We start from the raw sequence: 19,516 nt of genomic DNA, 5'->3' as shown, positions 1-19,516 counted from the left end.
CGAAAGAATTAACATGATAAAAAGGAGAAAAACGAAAAAAGACACGAAAGTAGTAATTGGGCAGTAAAGCTTTACTCATGTAAGGGTGATTATCGCGGCTACATTTAATGTCTTATGCTTTGTACATTTAAACTGCCATTTTAACTCTGCAAGGAAAAAAAAAAGAAAGTTACTGGTACACTGAAAAAAGTATTAAACCAAGTGTCTGAGCCCACGTGTCACCGGCGCACCTGTTATAAACGCAGAGCCCTCTCCTTCTAGATTTAAAATGCAGCAAAAATATTTCCCCGAATTATTATTTTTGTAAATTCATCGTGGTTTAGGGCACTGGCGTGAGCCCTGCGGCTACTAATCCCGCTAAGCCCACTTGGCGCTTCGAGCAACAAAATCGATTCGCGCGCTCTCAAAAGACCTGTTTACCGCTATTGGGAGACAGCTCCAGTTTCGTAACCATAGGAGTAATCCTCGCCGTTTCCATCGACAAAAATAGACATGGAAGAAAGAGCACTTTTGCACTTTGTACTGCGGCCTGAAAATGAAGCGACGAAACTAAGATAGCTCTTGCCGGTTTTATTTTTTGTTCCATTGAATTCTACACTGAAGGGCCTAACAAGCTGCATACGCGACTTCATGCGCGGTGCATCGGCTTCCTCCGCGAAATTGAAAAGCTGGTATTTCTTGTCGGGTTTGTGGCAAAGCATATAGAGTGCTATGCACGAGTTTGGCGCCATGTCGCTTTGTTTCGCGTTATTTTTATTCCCCCTTTGTGACCGAAGAGACAGAGGGCCAATTCACAACGGTTTCGCTGCATTCCAGTGAAAAAAGAAAAAAAGCGAAGAGGGATTCTAATCTCAGCTTTGACCGTCGCGGAGCTTTGAAACTGCGAAGCCGGCATACGCGAAGTGCACACAGCCCGGTGCCAAAGGAAATACACCGCTACAACCAAGACTGTCGCCGCGGCAGCGGAGACAGCCGTATCAGCAAGAAAGCCGAGACGAAACTGTGTCAACACGCGGCGCACGAAGTCGACACAGATGGAATTCGCCATTGTGAGCTCGGGCGTTGTTATTTCCGAGGAGGCCCCGGCAAACGCTCCGCGCCGCAGGCCCGCGCTTCCGCACATAATACCCGGCCCCGGGCGACCCGGGGCGCGGTCGAGCACGGCCGCCCCGTGGTGCCTCGGATTACCGGGACCGGTTGCGACTCCCCCTTCCCTGCAACCTCGCGACGGCGGGGATCCCGTTCCGCCGAGTAAGTCACTGCCCTCTGCCTCCAAACCCCGACCTATACAACACCGTGGTGCCCAGAGGGGACCTCCCTTTCCCGCATTTTCTTCACGCCCGGAAGACAGAACCCACGGCGCTGGCCAGATTTTCTGGCGGTCGAGTCGGCAGCGCGTAAAGGGTCGATGCTCGTTGTATCGCACACGAGGGCTGTTGTCGCGAGCGTCTGCGGGGACAAACGACAGATGTCTCGCGCGCGCCAGACGTGCCTTAGTGTGAACGCCAGATCTCTGTTGCCCTCTGTCCAAGAGGGGGCGTGCAGGGAGCTCAATACAGGGGATATGTGGCAGCAGCTCTTCCTCTGAGCCCTGGGGAGAGGCTTCGATATTCGGCTGCCTTGCGTTCACTATGTTGTGCTGGACGGAGCCGAAACGCGAACGCGCCTTGTGCACTGAAAGCGAGGCGGGCGTTAAAGGATACCTTGTCTCACTGAATCCGCTGAGCACTATGCAGGCGAAGTGTGAAGCTTCCTCGAAAGTGAGCACTCGGGAGGGGTGAAAAATGGCTCCTGCTTAAATGCCGCAGCAAGTAGAGAGTCTGTGAAAGAATTATCTAACATTCTGGCAGTGCCTAAGGAAACAGACTGCCCGCTGAAACGAATCACCGCAGTTCGGCGCGCACTGCTAGCGCAAGCGAGCATCGCCAATCAGGCACGTTTCCAGCGAAAACCGCAAGCTGCCTGTCGGGAGCATATTCTTACGCCCTTTAGTGATCAGGGACGTTGCCCAGAGCCGGTTTATAGCCAAAAGATGGCCCTTCGTGGAAATCACCTCTCGTGCTTAATTGGCAAAGCGACTCGCATGTAATTTTCGTGATCCGCTGACTGTCATGCGTTCTCCAGAAGCCGACAAAATCGTATAGATGTGGCACCGGCCAAGAATAAACTGCTCTTATAAGCGCTTGAACAAGTGAGATCCTGATTATCATTTTTCGGGATATCTAATTATTGAAAGTGCAGTAAAAAGTAGTGAACTGCACAAGCAGTGGCCGCACGTTGACGCGCGCTCACGCAGAATGCGAATTCACAAATGAAACCCAGCAGACGGGCAGAAACAGGCCCACTTACCAAAGGGCCCCGCTTTGGACTCGAGCGTCATGTTTCCCTGGGCGAAGTCATGTGCACTCTACATCCCAGTAGTTTACCACTGGAGTGGAAACTAACATGGTGCCAGTAAATTAGGCACTGATTGCTCAGATTACCTGGCATGCAAAGACGCTTCGTGACTGGCTCGCACGGGCCCCTTCGGCAATCACGACTGTCCAATGTGTACGACAACGAAAGTGGCGGCCCATCGCTCATGTGTTTGAATGCGAGGAGCGCTTAGATTATTCTGCCCCTGATTTCCTGGCGCCAGCGGCAGCTTCTACACCTGTGCCAGCTAATTATGAGTCTGAGTATGCATTGCAACACTTAAGCTGTACACCCATTTTTTTTTTTTTTGCAATATCACGCAAAGTAAACCGTTCGCTTGATCAGCACCCTCTGTCGGAGTGAACCGGCAATGTCGGCGAGAGATGCCGCATGCGCACTAACCACACTCACTGTAGGGCATCCGTCGTCTGCTAAAGGCTGCTCTTAAAAGCTGTGCGCAGCCCCCGATTCTTTACACCCCTTATCGCACTACTTTGGCGCACCTGCCACCGACTGCCCGCAGAGGGCAAATGAAATTGGCGGATAGCAGGGGACTCAGCATTCAACGACAGAATGTTTGCAACCTGCGTTTCGCTTTTTATGTTGCTTCAATAGCTGCACCGGCAATGTTGTGCGCGCGCGAGAAGCACGAAGAACGGCCGAATACTCATGCCTCCGCAGTAGGCCTATTGAAACCCGGCTTTCCTTGACCTCTTTGCTCTCGAGCGTTTCTCGAGGAGGCATTCTAATGAGGTGACTCTGCAAGGCTAGCTGAAAACGAACACTGACAAAGCTGTTGTTTACAGTTTTAGCTGCGATAGCGAGGGCTCCTATCTGGTGTGCTGAGCCCATCGATTGTCTAACCAGTTTAGTTTAGGTGGCGCGTGTCTTTTCTAGAAAGAGACGCGCTATTTGCTGACTCTCAGTAATGAAGGCATGGACGTCTTCGAGAAAGTTTTGCTATTGGTATCCAGGCAACTCAGCTTGTCCTGCGCAGTTGCTAGTCAACCGTGAGGTGGAATGACCTGACATATCGAGGCGCCCTCATGTTCACGTTAAAATGGTTTTATTTGCGTGCTTGTCACCAGGATATCACAAACGCGGGCCATAACAGTTCTCGTGAGAGTGTGGGAATAAAATAAGAACAGGCGAAACGTTGATCGCGAGATTCGTTCGTGAAGCGCTGAGCACGCCGCTCGTAGTTGCTGCCACGTGGCTTGCTTTGAACGTCGGTGGCGCGTATACGCCTAAGGCATCGGTATTTTCAGTCTTATCAATTAAGCCTACAAATAATAAGCTTAATAATCAGTTATCCTTATATAATTACCATATTACTCTCCCACTCAAGAATATCACAAATTTTAAAAAATAATGATAATAAATTTGACATGAGGTACAAATTGAAGATGGTACAGGCCTACGCGTCTACATCCAGCCATGGTCACCAGATCGTCGAAAGCTTCTATGAAGACGTGGAATCAGCAGTGAACAAAGTAAAAACATGGTACACTTTACTGATGGGCGACTTCAATGCCAAGGTAAGCAAGAAGCAGGCTGGATGCGCCAGGAATAGCAGGTGGGAGTTATAAGTAGAGTTCGCGGAGAGAAATAATTTACCGATCATGAATACCTTCCTCCGCAAACGAGAGAAAAAAGGAAGTGGACGTGGAAGAGTCCCAATAGTGACACTGAAAATGAAATAGACTTCGTACTATGCGCTCACCCTCGAATCGTAGAGGATGTGGAAGTCCTCGGAAAGGTGCGCTGTAGCTACCACAGGATAGTAAGGTCTCGAATTAGCCTGTACTTGAAGAGGGAACGGAAGAAGGTAGTGAAACAGAAGCCCATTAACGAGTTAGCGGTAATAGGGAAGGTAGAGGAATTTACAATATCGCTGCAGAACACAAATCCGGCTTTAACTGAGGACGACAACCTTAAAGATGAAACAGTGAACGATAGTTTCACAGCTGTCACTACTGAGTGCGCAGTAGAAGTAGATGGTAGGATAGTTCGACAGGATACCGACAAGCTCTCTCAGGAAACGAAAGATCTGATTAAGAAACGCCGAAGCATGAAAGCAACTAACACATCATCTCAATCCATAAGTAAGGAGACGTCAAAGACTTAAAAAATTACAGTCCGATCAGCGTACTGTCCGTTTACTATAAGGTATTTACTAACGTAATCGCTAACAGAGCCAGAAAAACCTTAGACTTCATTCAACAAAACCATCAGCCAGGCATTCGTAAAGGACACTCGACACTAGACCATGTTCACACTATCAATCAGGTGATAGAGAAATGCGCAGAATATAGCCAATGCCTATATATAGCTTTCATAGATTACAAGAAAGCATTTGACTCAGTCGAAACCTCAGCAGTCATGCAGGCATTGCGGACACTCGTGTTTTTTGTAGGTTCCTTTTCTCTTTCTTGGAGCCGTGGCACGGTTTCGCCGTCGGGAAGGCTATTTTTTGTGCTCGACGGTCGTAAATTCCGCTTGTTAACTTCAGTTAATTCAATTGTTTTTCTTCTCTGCCAGGCAGTGCCACAGGCCAATTCGGCTTCAGCAGGCAGACCTGATACTGGCATAGCGCTTCACTTAATTCCTAATAAAGCTCAATAACATAATAATTACATTTTAGTTTTTTTTAAGGGACCCAAATGAAATTAGTAGTTCGGATGGGGGTATACAGTTCCGAGAAGTATGAGACAGAACAAAGTTCGAGCATTAATTTATTGATTACACCATAGTTATGTCTCATAAGCGCAGTTTTTTCTGCTTTGTTAATAGTTATAATCTTGGAGTACAATATCCAACAGTCGTTTTCAAGTTCAGTGGAGATACAACAAAAAAAAAATTGTAATTTTGTTCTAACAACATGTTTTCTCTCATGTTTCTCCCAGAGATAAATATTTCTCAGAGACTGCAGAGCTGAAAGCCAGCTCTATATGCCAGACAGAAACAATTCAGGTAATGCTTGCATGAAGCACCGCGATGAGGCGTACCGCATACATCGCAGTGAATGTGACATAGCTTAGCAATGTGTGAACGTCGGCGTGCTGCACTCTGACGCGGTTCATTACAGCTGCCAATACTTCTCTTTCATTGAAAAATTTAAACAAAAAACCGGAAAATTCGATGCGGCTGGAGCGTAGCGGTCATGAAATTTGTGAATAGCTTTGGCGTTTTATTGTGCGCTCAGACGCGTCGAAGGACGTACTTTGGCCGTAAATAGTCCAAAACACCTGCTTGCAGTCGTTACTTGTTAGCTTTTGGTTACAAACAGCCTCACTTACACAGAAGCAAGCTCTGAGCACTGATAGTCTTCGTAAAAGGAATCGAACGTTTTATGTCGGGCATACTCAAGTATGATGGTACCCATAACTTGTACTCTTTATTTTGGTGCACGTTGTGCTGATTGTATTTTTCACATTCAGCTGTTTTTCCTCAAAATAAGAGAGATTAAGAAAAAACTATAGCTTCCAGCTGCGCTAAAAAGACATGCAAAACTGAGTTCTGAGATCAGGTCAGCTGAGCGCTTCGTTGTAATGATCTACGTACATACATATTGTGCCCCGATCAAGTAAAGAGAACTGAGCGGTCGGCCCGGATACCCTGCTTTTCTGCTTCTGGGCTTGAGCTCATTTCCAAGTGCGTACTAAACCCTACAGAATAAGCCCCAAGCACTTGCACCTACCCTGAAACAGAGTTTCCCTTTCCATTTAAAAATCTGTAATTATTGTGATAATTCGCATCGGAGAGTGACTGCCGTCCAGCCAAAGGTGCCGATGGATTTTATGTCACTCCCCCACCCCCGTAGAGGAAAAATGTGGGATAGACTGAAGAGCTTGATTAAACTTACAAGTTTATTCTTGACGCCAAACGAGCACGGAAAGAGGCTTAGACGGCAAGAAGCGCGTTCTTAGTTTTTTGAAAAGGCAGGTGAACACATGCTTTGATCGTCATGTATACGGGCAGCTCCTTCGGAGACTGCAAGGAAGGAGTGTGAGTAAAAGACATTACTGCCATCGGTGAAAACGCAACATGATTGAAAACAGCGCACATCTTGAATCTCAATGAGGGGGAAAACTGCTGGCTGCATACTGCAACTCGCAGAGGCCCCGTCAACTTGGGCAGGGCGATGCAGCAAGCACCGGGCACTTAGGGCGAGGAGGTCATCACTTGAGCGGACTGGCGGGTCTTGTTCGCGACGACGGATAGCCACCGATGTCGCGGAGAGCAATTGCTTTTCGGTCCAGGAAAAAAAAAAAAAAGGAGAGGCGAGAAAGTTTCATCCGAGGGAGCAAAGAGGACAAAAAAGGGACGGAAACCGAGTATAAGAACAAAGTTTCGAGCGAGAAACCGAGTGCGGAGGGCTATTTTACGACGTCCGTCGCTACGCGAGCCGTCTAAGCGACGCCAGTGCAAATAAAAGGAGGAGACAAGCGTACCGGGGTGGCGGGATTCCTCATTCGGTCGCCAGACGACAGGAGCACGGCTCATTCTTGAGCCCAATTTTACGGCAGGGGCAATTTTTCGGCGTCCCGACCCTCAAGCATGTAACGAACCGTCTCTCGAGGGAGGACGGCCGTCTAGCGACGGAGCGCTGGATTCGGATCCACTGGAGCGCGGAGGCACGCTCGTCGGGTCAACGATAAGGATCGCGTGATCGCCGAAGCGGACCTGGCGCTCTAGCAAACGCCACGCTATTCGGTTCGTTTATGCCCCTAATTTTGTTTCCTTTCATTTTCTTCCTTTCTCTACGTGTTAGCCGCTCCCTTCGTGCGAAACGGGTGGCTCAGTGGCTTCCTGAATTGCCAGTTCCGTCATCGATATATAGAAGAGGGCATGGAGGGCCGGGTTCAAATGCTAAGATGGACAGCACCTGCTGTATGTGTGGGATACTTTCTATTTTTTAGCAGGTGCTTTCAATCCGCGCGAGCTGTCCTTGGCTGTAAATTCGGACCTTGAGATTTCCCCTCTACACCCCCCCCCCCCCCCCCCCCGCCCCCTGCGCCCAAACACTTTATTTTGCATTATATGCGCTACAAATAGTCCCTGAGTTCCTCGCTCGGAAATGTGGCTGAGTGGACGGAACTGGTGGACTAAAAAACCTAAAATTATTTGCACTGATGACTTCGGCCGCCTGCTTGCATATTTTTGATTTTCAATAGGAACCGTTTCTCGACGGTCCAGTGATTTCAAATTGCTTGTGAACAGCACTACCGATAGAAACAGCACGAGAACAGGCAATAGCAACGATAGAAGACATAAAAAGACACGAAACTTTTAGCTAAACATTCATAGCAAGTAACCACTGTGTTTGATGTTATTCGGCATTCTTAAGCAGACCACTTCGTGGTAATCCAATGTATGTATGGGAATCTCTCGAAGCGTAGTTAGTGTCTGAAAGGGAATATATTCAATTTGTAGCTGTGCAGCTGCGCTCAGGAGACTTGATTTTAACCGCTCCATGGTCGGACCCTCACTTTTGACACGCAAGCTCTAGACATCATTAGAGGAAAAGCCAATCACCACAGCAGCTCGTTTCCAGTTCTTTTCTGGCATTTCACTATGTTTCGTCGTAATATTTGGTGTTGAGTACAACAAACGTTTGGGATATTGGTGCACAATATGTAGAAAAAAGAACACCACCGACAAGCACACCCAAAGGTAGAATAGGAAAAGGTAAGGCAGGAGTGTCAAGTTAACGCAGGAGGGAAGGGTGAACGCTTGGTTTACAACAACTCGCATTGCCAGAGGGGGACACGGGGAAAGGAATAGAAGCGAATACGTTGTAGACAGCTCCGCGCGCCCATACCACGCAGATGAAGGCGTTCAGAGAGGCGACGGGGCAATGCCGCAGCGCCTTAAAAGGCTTGCGAGCCGATGAGCGATGTGGTCAACGTTGAAGTGTCGCTCGCTCGAACAGCGGCCGGTTGTCTGGACATCCCTGTGTGAAGGATAATGACAATCTCCTTGTGCTATATCGGTGGAAGAGGCAAAGAAGACTACCGGTTGTCTGTTCGCAGCAACAGGCTTTGTAGGCGGCTCTGAGCGCCAAAAGTTTTTAGGAATAAGCTCCTGGAAAGGCACATTAGCGATAGTGCACAAGGAACTAAAACAGCACTAGAGTACGCGTGAAACAGCTAGCTCGCCATTGTCATAAAAGAGGCGGCTAATAAACACTAAGTGTTGCCGTTTTTCAGATCTAGCTAGCACAAGAGTTCAAGATAACTTGTAATTTAAGCGTTTTAAAATACCACTCAGACAGCATATTCCAAGCCTTGTCCTGCGATAATTGTCACCGGACGCTAACCAACGCATGCCGCCATATGCCACATGCCGCAGGCAGAACCGCGTCTGTAGGCACTTAAACTTCATTTCATGCGCACCAGTAATGCACATGGACGTCTTTACACTGGATATATGTTTTGAATAGTCTTCCTTGGTTTTTATAACCAGCGCGAAGCCTGCCTGGCGTCTGGCGTGTCGCGCCCGTAATCAGATTACGGCCCCTGTGATTGGCTGGAATACCACCCCAGGCTCTTTGTTCGCTATCTAAGGAAGCATACGCTGTAGCTCGATTATATGGGAATGTTTTGCGTCCGAGATAAGTTTACTAAGTTCTCCTAAAAATCACAAGCGGAATGTTTTTGTACTATTAGACACATTATAAAACTAATTTATTAAATCCAAAACCCTCGGAGACCGAAGGTACGATAGGCGCTTGACTCTGCAAGTAGTTCGCAGGCGTTGCGACATTGTGAGAGCTGGCCGGGTGAGACCGTAAACGCCAGAAGCGTTGCAGCCCAATCGTGCAAGTCGAGGCCACCACATGAAGCCTATTTAGACGGAGCGTACAGCGCGGCCACCACTGTGCGACCCGCGTGCTACGGTTTCGGCCTTCTTCGCTGAGTTCATCGACAACTAACACCGCTCTAGGCTTTCGCGTTCACGATTTTTGCTCAGTTATGAAAGTGTGAGCACATGGCTCTCCAGCTTCAAGAATGCGTCGCGATTTTGATCGCCTTCAGGCTACAGCGACGGACGACGCATCTGTGCGCTTGTAGAGATAACCGTCCGATGCGGCCCCGGCATGGAACTGCTGCCTACGCCATTTGCAGCTCATGCTAACGTCACGGCAAAAATACGCGTTGACCTCTCGGCGGCAAAGAAAACCATTTACAAGCATGATATTGCATGCAGCTATACCCTGTCGCGATATACCGGGCGTTTTATTTTAGAAAAGTCAAAAATTAAAAAAAAAAAGAATTTTTGAGGTAGAAAGGAACTTTTTGCGGCATCGCAATTCCAGTGCTGGTGGACGTCAAAAAAAAAAAAAAAAAAACAGGCGAATGGTGCTAACTTGTAAAGTGATAGTTAATTTTTTTAATATTACGGATAGGCACATTATTGCAATTAGAGATCTGTAGCCGGCCGCTAGTAATAGCCACAGCAGGTTTTAGAATTCTGAAAACGCGATTACCCGCGTCGCTGTGGCTCGACTTATTTGGGGAATTTCTCAGGCCATTCGTAAACAACGCTCTTGCGGGAGGGCGCAAAGCGACGTCAATCAAATCGCGACACTCCATGACGCACGTACCACGCAACAGTTTCAGCCCCGCCCCGTGCTGCAGTGCTTCCTGCTCCTCGTCACTTCGATGCTCTAGCGCAGGCGGGGCAGAGAATGTCAGTCACGGAGTGCCGCGATTTGACTGACGTCTCTCTGCGCCCACATGCAGGCGCAGTGCTTTCGAATGGCGCGAGATGTGGCCCGAATCAGTCGAGCCACAGTGGCGAGGGTAATCCCGTTTTCGAAATTCTCAAAACTATTGATATTACTAACGGCCGGCTACAAGTCTCTAATGGCGATCAGGTGCCCATCGCTAATAGTTAATTAGCGAACTATTAGTATTTAATCACTTTACTAATTAACATGATTCGCCTGCTTTTTGACGTCCGCCAACACTTGTATTACTATGCCACAAAAAGCTTCTCTTTACCTCAAAAATCCAGTTTTTTTTTAATTTCTAGACAGTCTAAAAAAAAAAACGCGGTGCAGAGCATAGGAATATTTCGTTTACAAAAGGTGAATTCGTGGCACTAGAAAGCAAAACACTACACGCTCAGATGTCTATAATTTCCGTAGCACGAAACCCATTAGTTAGACAACCCGAAGCCGTATTATCGTGAAGCGGCCAGCTGAGAAAGTTGCGCACTCATGTGCCCGAGAAGTCTCTTTTTCTTTAAGTATTGTCCTGGAGCTCGCAAGCCGCTTAAATAAACCCATAGCCCACCTTACCTTGCCGTACCATCATTTCTGCCCTTCTTTTCTCATACTCTTTACTGACGCGGAGCCGTTGCTTCATTAATCCCGGTGCTTAGAACCGTTAGGAAGTGAGGAGACAGATCTTAACGTCTAATAAGAAACAGCGGTACTCAGTGTTAATCTTTAATAGTGCTGATTTGATTAAAGGCTAGGTAAAGAACAGCACTCACGAAAATAAAAACATATAAAAATATTTTTTTTTTCTGCACCGTTTAAACTCCAAGTTCGCCGTGACCAAGAACGATGAGACCATAGTGACACCAAGCGATCCAACATGGTGATCAAAAAAAAAATAACATCCATCTTGAAGAGGACGCAGAAAACTAATATCTCTGGCTATGAATTAGTGATGCACTCTCTTTGAACTGTCGTCCTGAAATTTTAGCAGCTAGTTATCTGCGCCATCTTCGAAATTTGTCACACTCGGTAGCGCGTTTCTTGCCCATAAGGCTACATTTCAGCCTATGTTTGGACGTAAAGTTATTAAAAGAGTTCGATGCATCTTGTTCGATGCATCATTATAAATAAGACAAAGTATAGTAAATGGTTCTAATATTTATTCATAATTCTCATGACGATTATCTTTTAACTCATACAGCTGCACTTCACAAGGCGGACTCCTTTAGCGAAGCGATCTGCCCTCTTTCACGCCAAGAAATCCTGTTTGTCGGGTGAACTTTATTTTTCGATTAAGTTATAGTCAGTAGTGCGTAAACCGATGTAACGTGTATTCTCACGTATTCCGCGGGTTTTATGTTACGCAGAAAAGACAGTCTCGGTTCCTGGGACTGCTATTTTGAAGAAGTGAAATGCGTTTTTCTGTACCGAAAAGTGATTCTTTAACGGAATATTTCACTAACGATATTGTAGTAACAGCATCATTTGAATTATTCGAGTAACATTTTATTACTCTTGTATGCAGCGAATAACGTCGAATATATTTACGTGTCCGCCTTTTCTTAATCTTGTTCCTCAAAACAATGGTCCTTTTAAAAACATGAAAGAAAATAGTAAGCAAGAAATGAATAAATACATATTTTCGTAGTGCCCCCATGTTTTCGTGATGAACGTGGGACACCGCTGCACAACATGAACAGGTGAGATATTCCGCACGGCAGCGTCACGTTCCCCTGAGAGTCCGCCAACTGATACGCACACGATAGCGAAGCTACTTTTGACGTTTTCCGAGGGCACTGGCCTCCTGCGGCAGTGATATTCGAAGCAGTTCTGTTTTGAATGTGGTGCACAGGCTTACTGCCATGATTACTGTAAGGCTAATCCTCCCTGCAACTTGACCCCGCCATCACCATGCCGTCGTCTCTTCACCTGAGTTGACGCGCGCAGGCAGTTCCGTTTAAGGCAGCTACACAACGCGTGAATAAGTCATCACTCTTTTCTTTGTGGGATAGAGAAAAACGGAAGCAAATCAGACGGGATGCCTTTGTTAAGAGGTGTTCCTTGGAGAGAAATGACACATGCGCTACTTGCAAAATCTGTGAGCGAAGCCGCCGAGCGCGGTAAAGAGACAGTAAAAATACGGAGGCAGAGCGAAGAGGAAGACAGAGGGCCTGTCTCTCTGGTGGTTTGCGTGCAAGGCGGCAGAAGCATCCCTTCAAGGAAGAAGACACTGCTACGCGTGACGTCGGGTAATGCGCTTAGCGGAAGAGCGGGCCGGCGCAACGTCCACAAATCCCCTTAAAGCAAGCTTTGCCCTTCGCCTCGCTCGGTTCGTCGTCTTTCCGGCGTGCCTTGGCGAACCGCCGTCGAGTAAGAATCTGCGCCGGTAGCACACCGCCAGCCTGAGCCTGGCGCTTTCGTCGGCGAACCGCACGAAGCGCTGTGCGCCAGTCAGCAATCGGACTTCAAGAGCCATCGACGCGAGCGACCCCGGCAGGAGGCGCGCTGACACAGCGAAACTCTTGGAAGAATTTCACGAAAGAAACACTGGTTGGAGACCCTGCGCTACTGAAAAAAAAAAATAAGAGGAACTGAGAAACGAAAGTTTTGAAGCAAGAAATTTCTCGCCGCCAGCGTGCGTACAGGCGCCCGCAACAGCATGGACAAGAAATCTTCGGCCTCGGTGCATGAGCGCGAATCGAAGACCGTTGCTCGAGCTCCGTCCAATCACACTGGCCTAGAGACGATGGTCAAGGAGATTTCGGCTCATCGCTGACGCAAAAAGAGGTTTGTGTGTAAAGGCCAGAGAACCTAGAGTCGCACCTAGAGAACCTAGAGTTTAACAGAAGTTCTAGGTAAAACGAAAGCTCAATTTACAAATTCCGCTCAGCTGCTTGTCATCCCCGGTTTGCTTCGGTGCTGACATACGTCTCATCGCATCGTTAAGTTCATTCTTCTGTTGGTTTCATGTTTCATTATTCCGAACTTGTTTAAGCTTTTCGCCTCGCAGTGTCTTGAGAGTGCGATTCACAAGTATTGTTCAGAGATAGTTCGCTTTCAGGTATATGCTGAAATTGTGGAAAATCTGAATTTTTATCTCCTTATCTCCGGACAGCCTCCCGAATTATTTCTACCGCCTGGACCTTTTTTAACATTTATTACGCGGGTGCTTTTGCATTTCGGCGCCCTCAAAAGGCCTCCTCTGCGGCCGGGGATTGAACCCACAGGCTCGTGTTTGGCAGTAGAACGCCATAAAACGTTGAGATACTGCGGCAGATGCGATTTATTTTGCCCCCTTCTCCCCACCCCCCTCCTCATGTCCGTTCCTTAAAAATCGACCAGAACAGAGACAGAATGAAATCCAGAAGTAAGTGATCCCCGCAGAAGGATATGACACGGGGAATGCGTGCCAGTTAATGGATAAATGGCATTACGCGTCAGAGAAGCAAGACGCGCGGGGCCCCTCCGTCAAGCTGCGCGCCAAGCAAACGCATTCAAATGAGGAGTTCGCGTGCACTTCTCCGAGTGTCAGTAACTTCAAACAAAGAAAAGAAAAGGAATAAAAAGGAGAAAGCGCAACGTGCGACCAAATGCAAGACTGGGACGCATTTCGTGCATTAGACTTCTGCGCTCCGCGCTGATCCAGAGCTTTCTGTGTGGGTTCCCGAACGTGCCGCCTGCTGAGAGCTGGCAGCGGGCCGCCAGCAGCTGACCCTTTCCTTCTTGGCTGTCTTTCACTTCTGGCGGCCTCACCGCGTGTCGCAATCCCCGAAACCGCTGCTAGTGGGCCGCGAAAAATCCGATTATACTCTCTCGGTGCTTTGCGACAGCGATGCACGCTGGAAAAGTACAAGGCCTGAATGAAGGACGCGAAGAAAAAAAAATGTAATAAAAGGCGAAACTAAAAAATCACTATAAACTGAGACCTACAAGGGCTGAGCAGACGTCGGTCCATCTACTTAATGCAGATGTACATAATCCGCCGTTGATTCCTATTACTCAGGTGATGTAACCGATACAACGCAGAAAATATAGGTGCTAAGGCTGTGTCGTGGTGCAGGATTCATTAGCCGGATATTACGTCTGCTGTATACGCTGTCAGCTTACCGACCGCGAATCCATGCCCTTTAGCGGCTAATGAACCTTGTGGGATGAAATGGAAGGCAGAAAAAATTTCTGGTCACGCTACTTAAGCAAGCAATCTGATCGAAATCGTGGTTCCGTCGCACATCGTAGCGCATTGAGCGAAACCAACTTCGCCCGGATCTTCCACATTCCCTGTAAATATACTAGTTCTGACCGACGCCCCCGAAACATGCTCTGTGTTTTTAATTGCTTGGAAACCTCCGGTCCGCACAACCCATTCATCAAAGTCTGCAGTAAATGGCGAAGTTCGAAGCGCTGCGTGCTTTAAGCATGGAAACATCAAGCTCTGTTTTTTTCTACATGCGAACAAATACTCGGACAGTGTGCTCCGAACATCTTCATTTGTCATAGCAGTGCGAAAATCAGCTGCTGAAAGCTGCAGAAAAAAGAAACACTGGGAGGTTTCTATCTCCTGTTAACAATTATTCCACCCTTAAAATATGTGCAGGATGCCATACAAACAGTATGTGCAAAAAGTAACCAGGCCATGGGGTTTGTTTTTCAGCCGTATTAGTGGAGCTCTCAGGGCATCCCCCCTCCTCCCCACCAAAAAAAAAAAGGTATCGAAGAGTGAGGACCAAGGTTCTTACCTTACACAGATTTAGAGCACAATGGTTTCCACGAGTGCCCCGCTACACGGCAAAGAAACAAAACCTCTTGGAGTGGTTACTTTTGGCAAGGACGATACAATGCTACGCTACGTGGATGTTTCGCTCGCCAGCCCTTGATTCCTGCGGCGGTGAAGCGCAATGCTTTGGACAGCCTGTTGCATCGTTAGAGCAGCTTGAAACTGCTTTGCGTAACTGTATTGATGCTGCCGATGATGAAAAATAGGCAAATGCATGTGGGCAAAATCGGAATACACTACGCACGCAGTTTCAAGAATTATCTGCACAGAAAGCGCTTACAGAAATGATAAGTTAAGCTACCAGTCATATCTATTTCTTTCGTGCTCTTTTTCTTTCTGCTTTAGTGAAACCTTGCGTCCAAGCTATCTACCATTAACTTGCTTTCCGAAGCATATCTCCGGCGGTTTAATGAAATTATTTTTCAAGTCACGGCGGTACAATAATCAGGGCATGAAACGCAAGCGATGCGATCACACGGGTGTTTTATTCACAGCTGTGGCTCATGTAGAGCGTGTTCATGTACAGCTTTTGTCAAACATTTGGAGCCCAGGGGGTTTGCCTCTGAAGCACACTGTCTGGTTCGTAATGCATCTCCAGCGCTCCAAGTTTGCTGAAGGTAAGAAGATTTCTGGTCCTGCCTCCTCCAATGGGTAGGACAACCCCGAATTTTACAGGAGTCCCACTGCGAGGCTTAGAAGCAAACCCTCTGGGCTCTAAATTTTTGAAAAAGACTGTACATAATACAGTCTTTCTCAAAACTTTCCAGGTTGCTCGTGGGCCCTGCGGTGTGGCGTGCGCAGCGTTCCTAGTGGTCTAAAAATATTCTGAAGGGGAGAACTTCTTTTCCCCACCAAAACTTCGAAGCAGTGAAGAGTCAAGAGTGCTGCTGATGCCCCGCTGCTTGGTCCAGCCGAAAACCCAACCGCCTATAGGGAACTTTAGAAGACAGAGGCGCATATGGAGGTTTTCAGAAAATCGTTTGCGAATTGCCGCCTGCCTTTTCGTAGTCTGTCCCCATGCAACGAACAAAGCCTGGTCTGATACGCATCAGTTCGCCAGACACAAAGTTTTCTGTGGATACTGTACGCGGAGAACTTCGTCCTTTTTTTCTCCCTCAAACCACTAAACGACATTACAAACTCACTCATGGCTCTGTGGAGGAAATTCTTGTTCACACGCTACGCGATTCAAGTGTTTCATAAATTATCTCCACTCGGCTAAAATGCCCAATATATCGGGCTACAAGTGCACCCGTATCGGGAACCCTTGTTTATATTTCAGCGCGTAAACATCTCCGGGGGACTCCGCGACTCGCAATGCGTGTCTCGAGTGCCACTCGAGGGCGCGAAGCGTGACCTCGGCCCAAGGTGTTACGCGAACGCGAACGCCGAGCGCCAGCACCGCCTCGTCCTCCGTCTCTTCATCACGTATGCGAATTCATTCCGGCGAGGCATCGGACGGTGCGCGGGCCGCGCGAAGACGTTCTCTGCTTTCGGCTGCCGCGGGCGGGGACTAATTTGATATTCTTATCGAGGAGACGAGTGCAGCGAGGCTCGCCAGCGAAATTAGGGAAGAGCGACGCTGTTTGAGCGAGGTGAATGTTTTAAGAACGGGACAGGTTCCCAGAGTAAAACGGCGACGGTGAATGGCTTCGACGTGCCCTCTCGGGCAGAGCAGTTCTCCCCGCACTTCCGGTTTAGAAATGCATGCGTGTGCCCGCGGACGAGGCTTAATCACGCGCACTTCGTTGCGCGCCCCGCAACGCCGTGGGTTATGACCACGGGTGCGTCGTTACAGAAACGGGCAGGAGAAACGCTCTTGACCACACAAAGGAATTTTCCTGACGCGATGTTTACCCACACCTTCAGGCGTTGCAGCTGGGCTTTAATTTTACACTGATCAACTCGAGCTAATTATACTGAGGTAGCTGCATCCATCACTCGTTGCGTTTTCATTTGAAGCGAAAAGCTTCGCGTGAGCCGAGCTTCGCGTGAGCCGAACTGGTATGTTATGCGCATGCGCGAAACCGAGTGACGTCACGCGCTGCGCAGGTGGTCCCTCCTCGCCGCTGCCGACTCCGTCTCCTGACCTTTCGGCGCAGCCGCGCGCTACTGCGCATGTGCGTCGCCTCCTCGCTGTCGCTGCAACTGCGCGCTTCGCCTCCTCGCCCACCGTTTGACCTTTCGTTGCAGCCGCGTGTTGCCCGCGTCGCAGCCGGCAACCCTCCTCTCCGCATTCATGCGGGCAGTTTTAACCGCGCCGATTTCCGTCTCCTGTTCCGCCTCCGAACAGGCAGTGTGTGGACGGCCGTCAAGCCAAGCATAACTGAAGCTTTCCGCCTGTATATCCAGGCTTAACCAGAGCTAAGCCACTGCCTAATTTTTTTTATAATGATGAAGACCACGAAGTGCATGCGTCAAATCGGTCCATGTGCGGCCAAAGGTGCAAATTGTAAATGGCCTTCTATTTCCGGGTTTTAAACGCGGGAAAGGTTTGGAGCTTGGTCTACGAGATCTCACGAAGGGTAATGGATTTAACTTTAATGCTCTTACGTGCTAAGGTCTTTTTATGCGGCAAACCTAAAGCTTTTGTGCAGTCGTTCACACACCTGTCTAAAGCGCGCCAAACGGCATGCTGTGTTGTTCATTTATTGATGTCGCCGCTGCCTGAAGAACCCGATAGAGCTTTTAAATGTATGCGGAGTTAAACACAATCCACGGGAATGTGCTTGGAGAATACGTCCTTGTTTCGAGCCATAGGTCACTCGTATGTGACGCCAGTGTACTCCCCGGTGCGCCGTTCGAGCGCTCTAGACAGGTGTGTGGACGACTGTACATTTAATGGCGGGTAACTTGAAAGCGGTGACTTCTGAGGCTTTTGATAGCTCCTTTCAAGGGCAGGCCTCAGAAAATCGTTTATTGAGAACGCATCGAAGACAAGGCGAAGGAGAAACGTCTCTTCAATATTTGACGTTATGAAAGACCCTATTTCCAGGCCTTTGCTCCGTTCTTTTCAATCTCGGTGTAGTTGTAAGGGTTTTCTGTATGTTATTCTATAAGTTAGCGGGTTTGCTAATGTTGTCGCCAGAGTCATTCAGGACCGAAGGCGGTGGGTGGCAATTAGCTTTTTGTTTCGGGGCCGTCTCATAATATACGCGAAAAGGAACGAAGTTCATTGAAAAATTCCCATATGGTGTGTTAGCTCTGCGGGGAACCATACCAGGAATTTTGTGGAGCCTGAGCGATGTGTGTAAGCGCACTTGCCTTAGTGCTGATCCTTGTACCCTGGTGAGTGATTTGTGCTGGAAAACAAATGTCCAGTTGAGATAGCGGGTTGGGATAGTTGAGATAGCGAGTTCACTGGCGTTCAAAACAAACGTAGCTGAAATTACAGTGCAGACAAAGTGGAAGGCATCCTCTGCTGTCTTACAGGCACCAAGCCTGCAGGTGTGTTGCTTGATGAAGATGAACGCCAAAGGTGTGCGCAAATCCACGGCTTGCTTTTTTTTTCGGAAGAGTGTCGCATGGCTCAGGTTTCCCCATGTTGGCATCCATGCGAATGCTTCGTGCTATAAATGTGAATGCTGTACTATAAGTCATACATTTTTACTTTGTTTCGCTTAAGATGGCCACTTCATATATTTACAGAGCGCGATGACAGGACAGTAGCAAATAACTCTGTAATATTTGTTTTTTTTTTTGTGACCGTGAATTTCAGGATCACCTTTCCGTGAGTGCATTTTCTAGCGAATGGTCATTAAAGCGAAGCGTGCGGATCTAGAGACATTAAAGCCTACATTTAAATGCATTTTTGTCGCCCATTTCACTGCTCACAAAGGCAGGAAGGCTGTTTCGTGCTCTCCGTCCAGCACGAGTGCCGTGTACCAACTGTGTGGACATGGCTTGTTTTAGCCTCCGGCAGGGCCTCGGCCTTTGCAAACTGCCTTTTAGGTACCCTTTTTATTGTTGCATATCTGGACATAGGAATGCGTTTGCAATGCGTTTGGTCTTTTCATTAACGCGATTGCGCAAAAGGTCTTATGTCCTACGTCGGCGTCGCTGGCTGTGAATAAAAAATCCCGATGGAACAAAGAACTAATAAAATTCAGCAACAGGTAGAGAAGGTTCGGAATGGAGCTGAATTTCTCAAAGAGGTTTCACAGAGAGGTTCAACGAAAAAAAAAAGTAGTCAAACTTAGGTAAATTATGGTTGGGGGTGGGAATCGAAACCAGGACTTTCAGGTTGCGAGACGGGCTCGTTGGTTCAAGCTGATTAAAGATGGGCCTAGGGAATGCGTTGTGTTCTTTGACTTCGTGAAGCGTCTTATAGACATGTACAGTACTTGTGCGTACATATATGATCACGAGTATGCTAATTTAGAATTAGGTAATTATGAAGCAAGTAGCTGTGTGAGTGTAGAGTAGGCGTGGCGAACGGGACCGCCGGATACGGCTACAGCGCTCTACTCTTTTAAAGGCGAAGTTTAAGCGACCTCTTATTCTTTTTTTCTTCCATGCCGTACACTGCACGTCATTTAAAATATATTTCTTACTATTCCGTTTATGTTCGTAATTTAATTACATTTTGGCCCAAC

The 19,516-nt window shown here is 47.9% G+C and overlaps 1 protein-coding gene across 2 annotated transcripts in view; it reads right to left on the bottom strand.

The window, feature by feature from the left end:
* The window catches only part of LOC149351799 (protein qui-1), a 484,090-nt gene that overhangs the window by 249,905 nt on the left and 214,669 nt on the right, over nucleotides 1-19,516 (bottom strand). The window contains exon 1 of one of the 2 annotated variants that reach the window (XM_089581131.1): nucleotides 4,139-4,301. The exons of the other annotated variant lie outside the window; for it this stretch is intronic. The gene's annotated coding sequence lies outside the window, so the exon portion shown is untranslated. Of the gene's footprint in view, nucleotides 1-4,138; nucleotides 4,302-19,516 lie in introns of those variants that run through there. 2 annotated transcript variants of the gene reach the window in all.

The sequence above is a fragment of the Amblyomma mixtum genome, chromosome 3 (genome assembly GCF_055824585.1).
Source record: "Amblyomma mixtum isolate Tamu chromosome 3, ASM5582458v1, whole genome shotgun sequence".
Classification (NCBI taxonomy): Eukaryota; Metazoa; Arthropoda; class Arachnida; order Ixodida; family Ixodidae; genus Amblyomma; species Amblyomma mixtum.
Note: the sequence above shows the minus strand (reverse complement) of the source record. Positions and strands in the feature narration are given on the sequence as shown.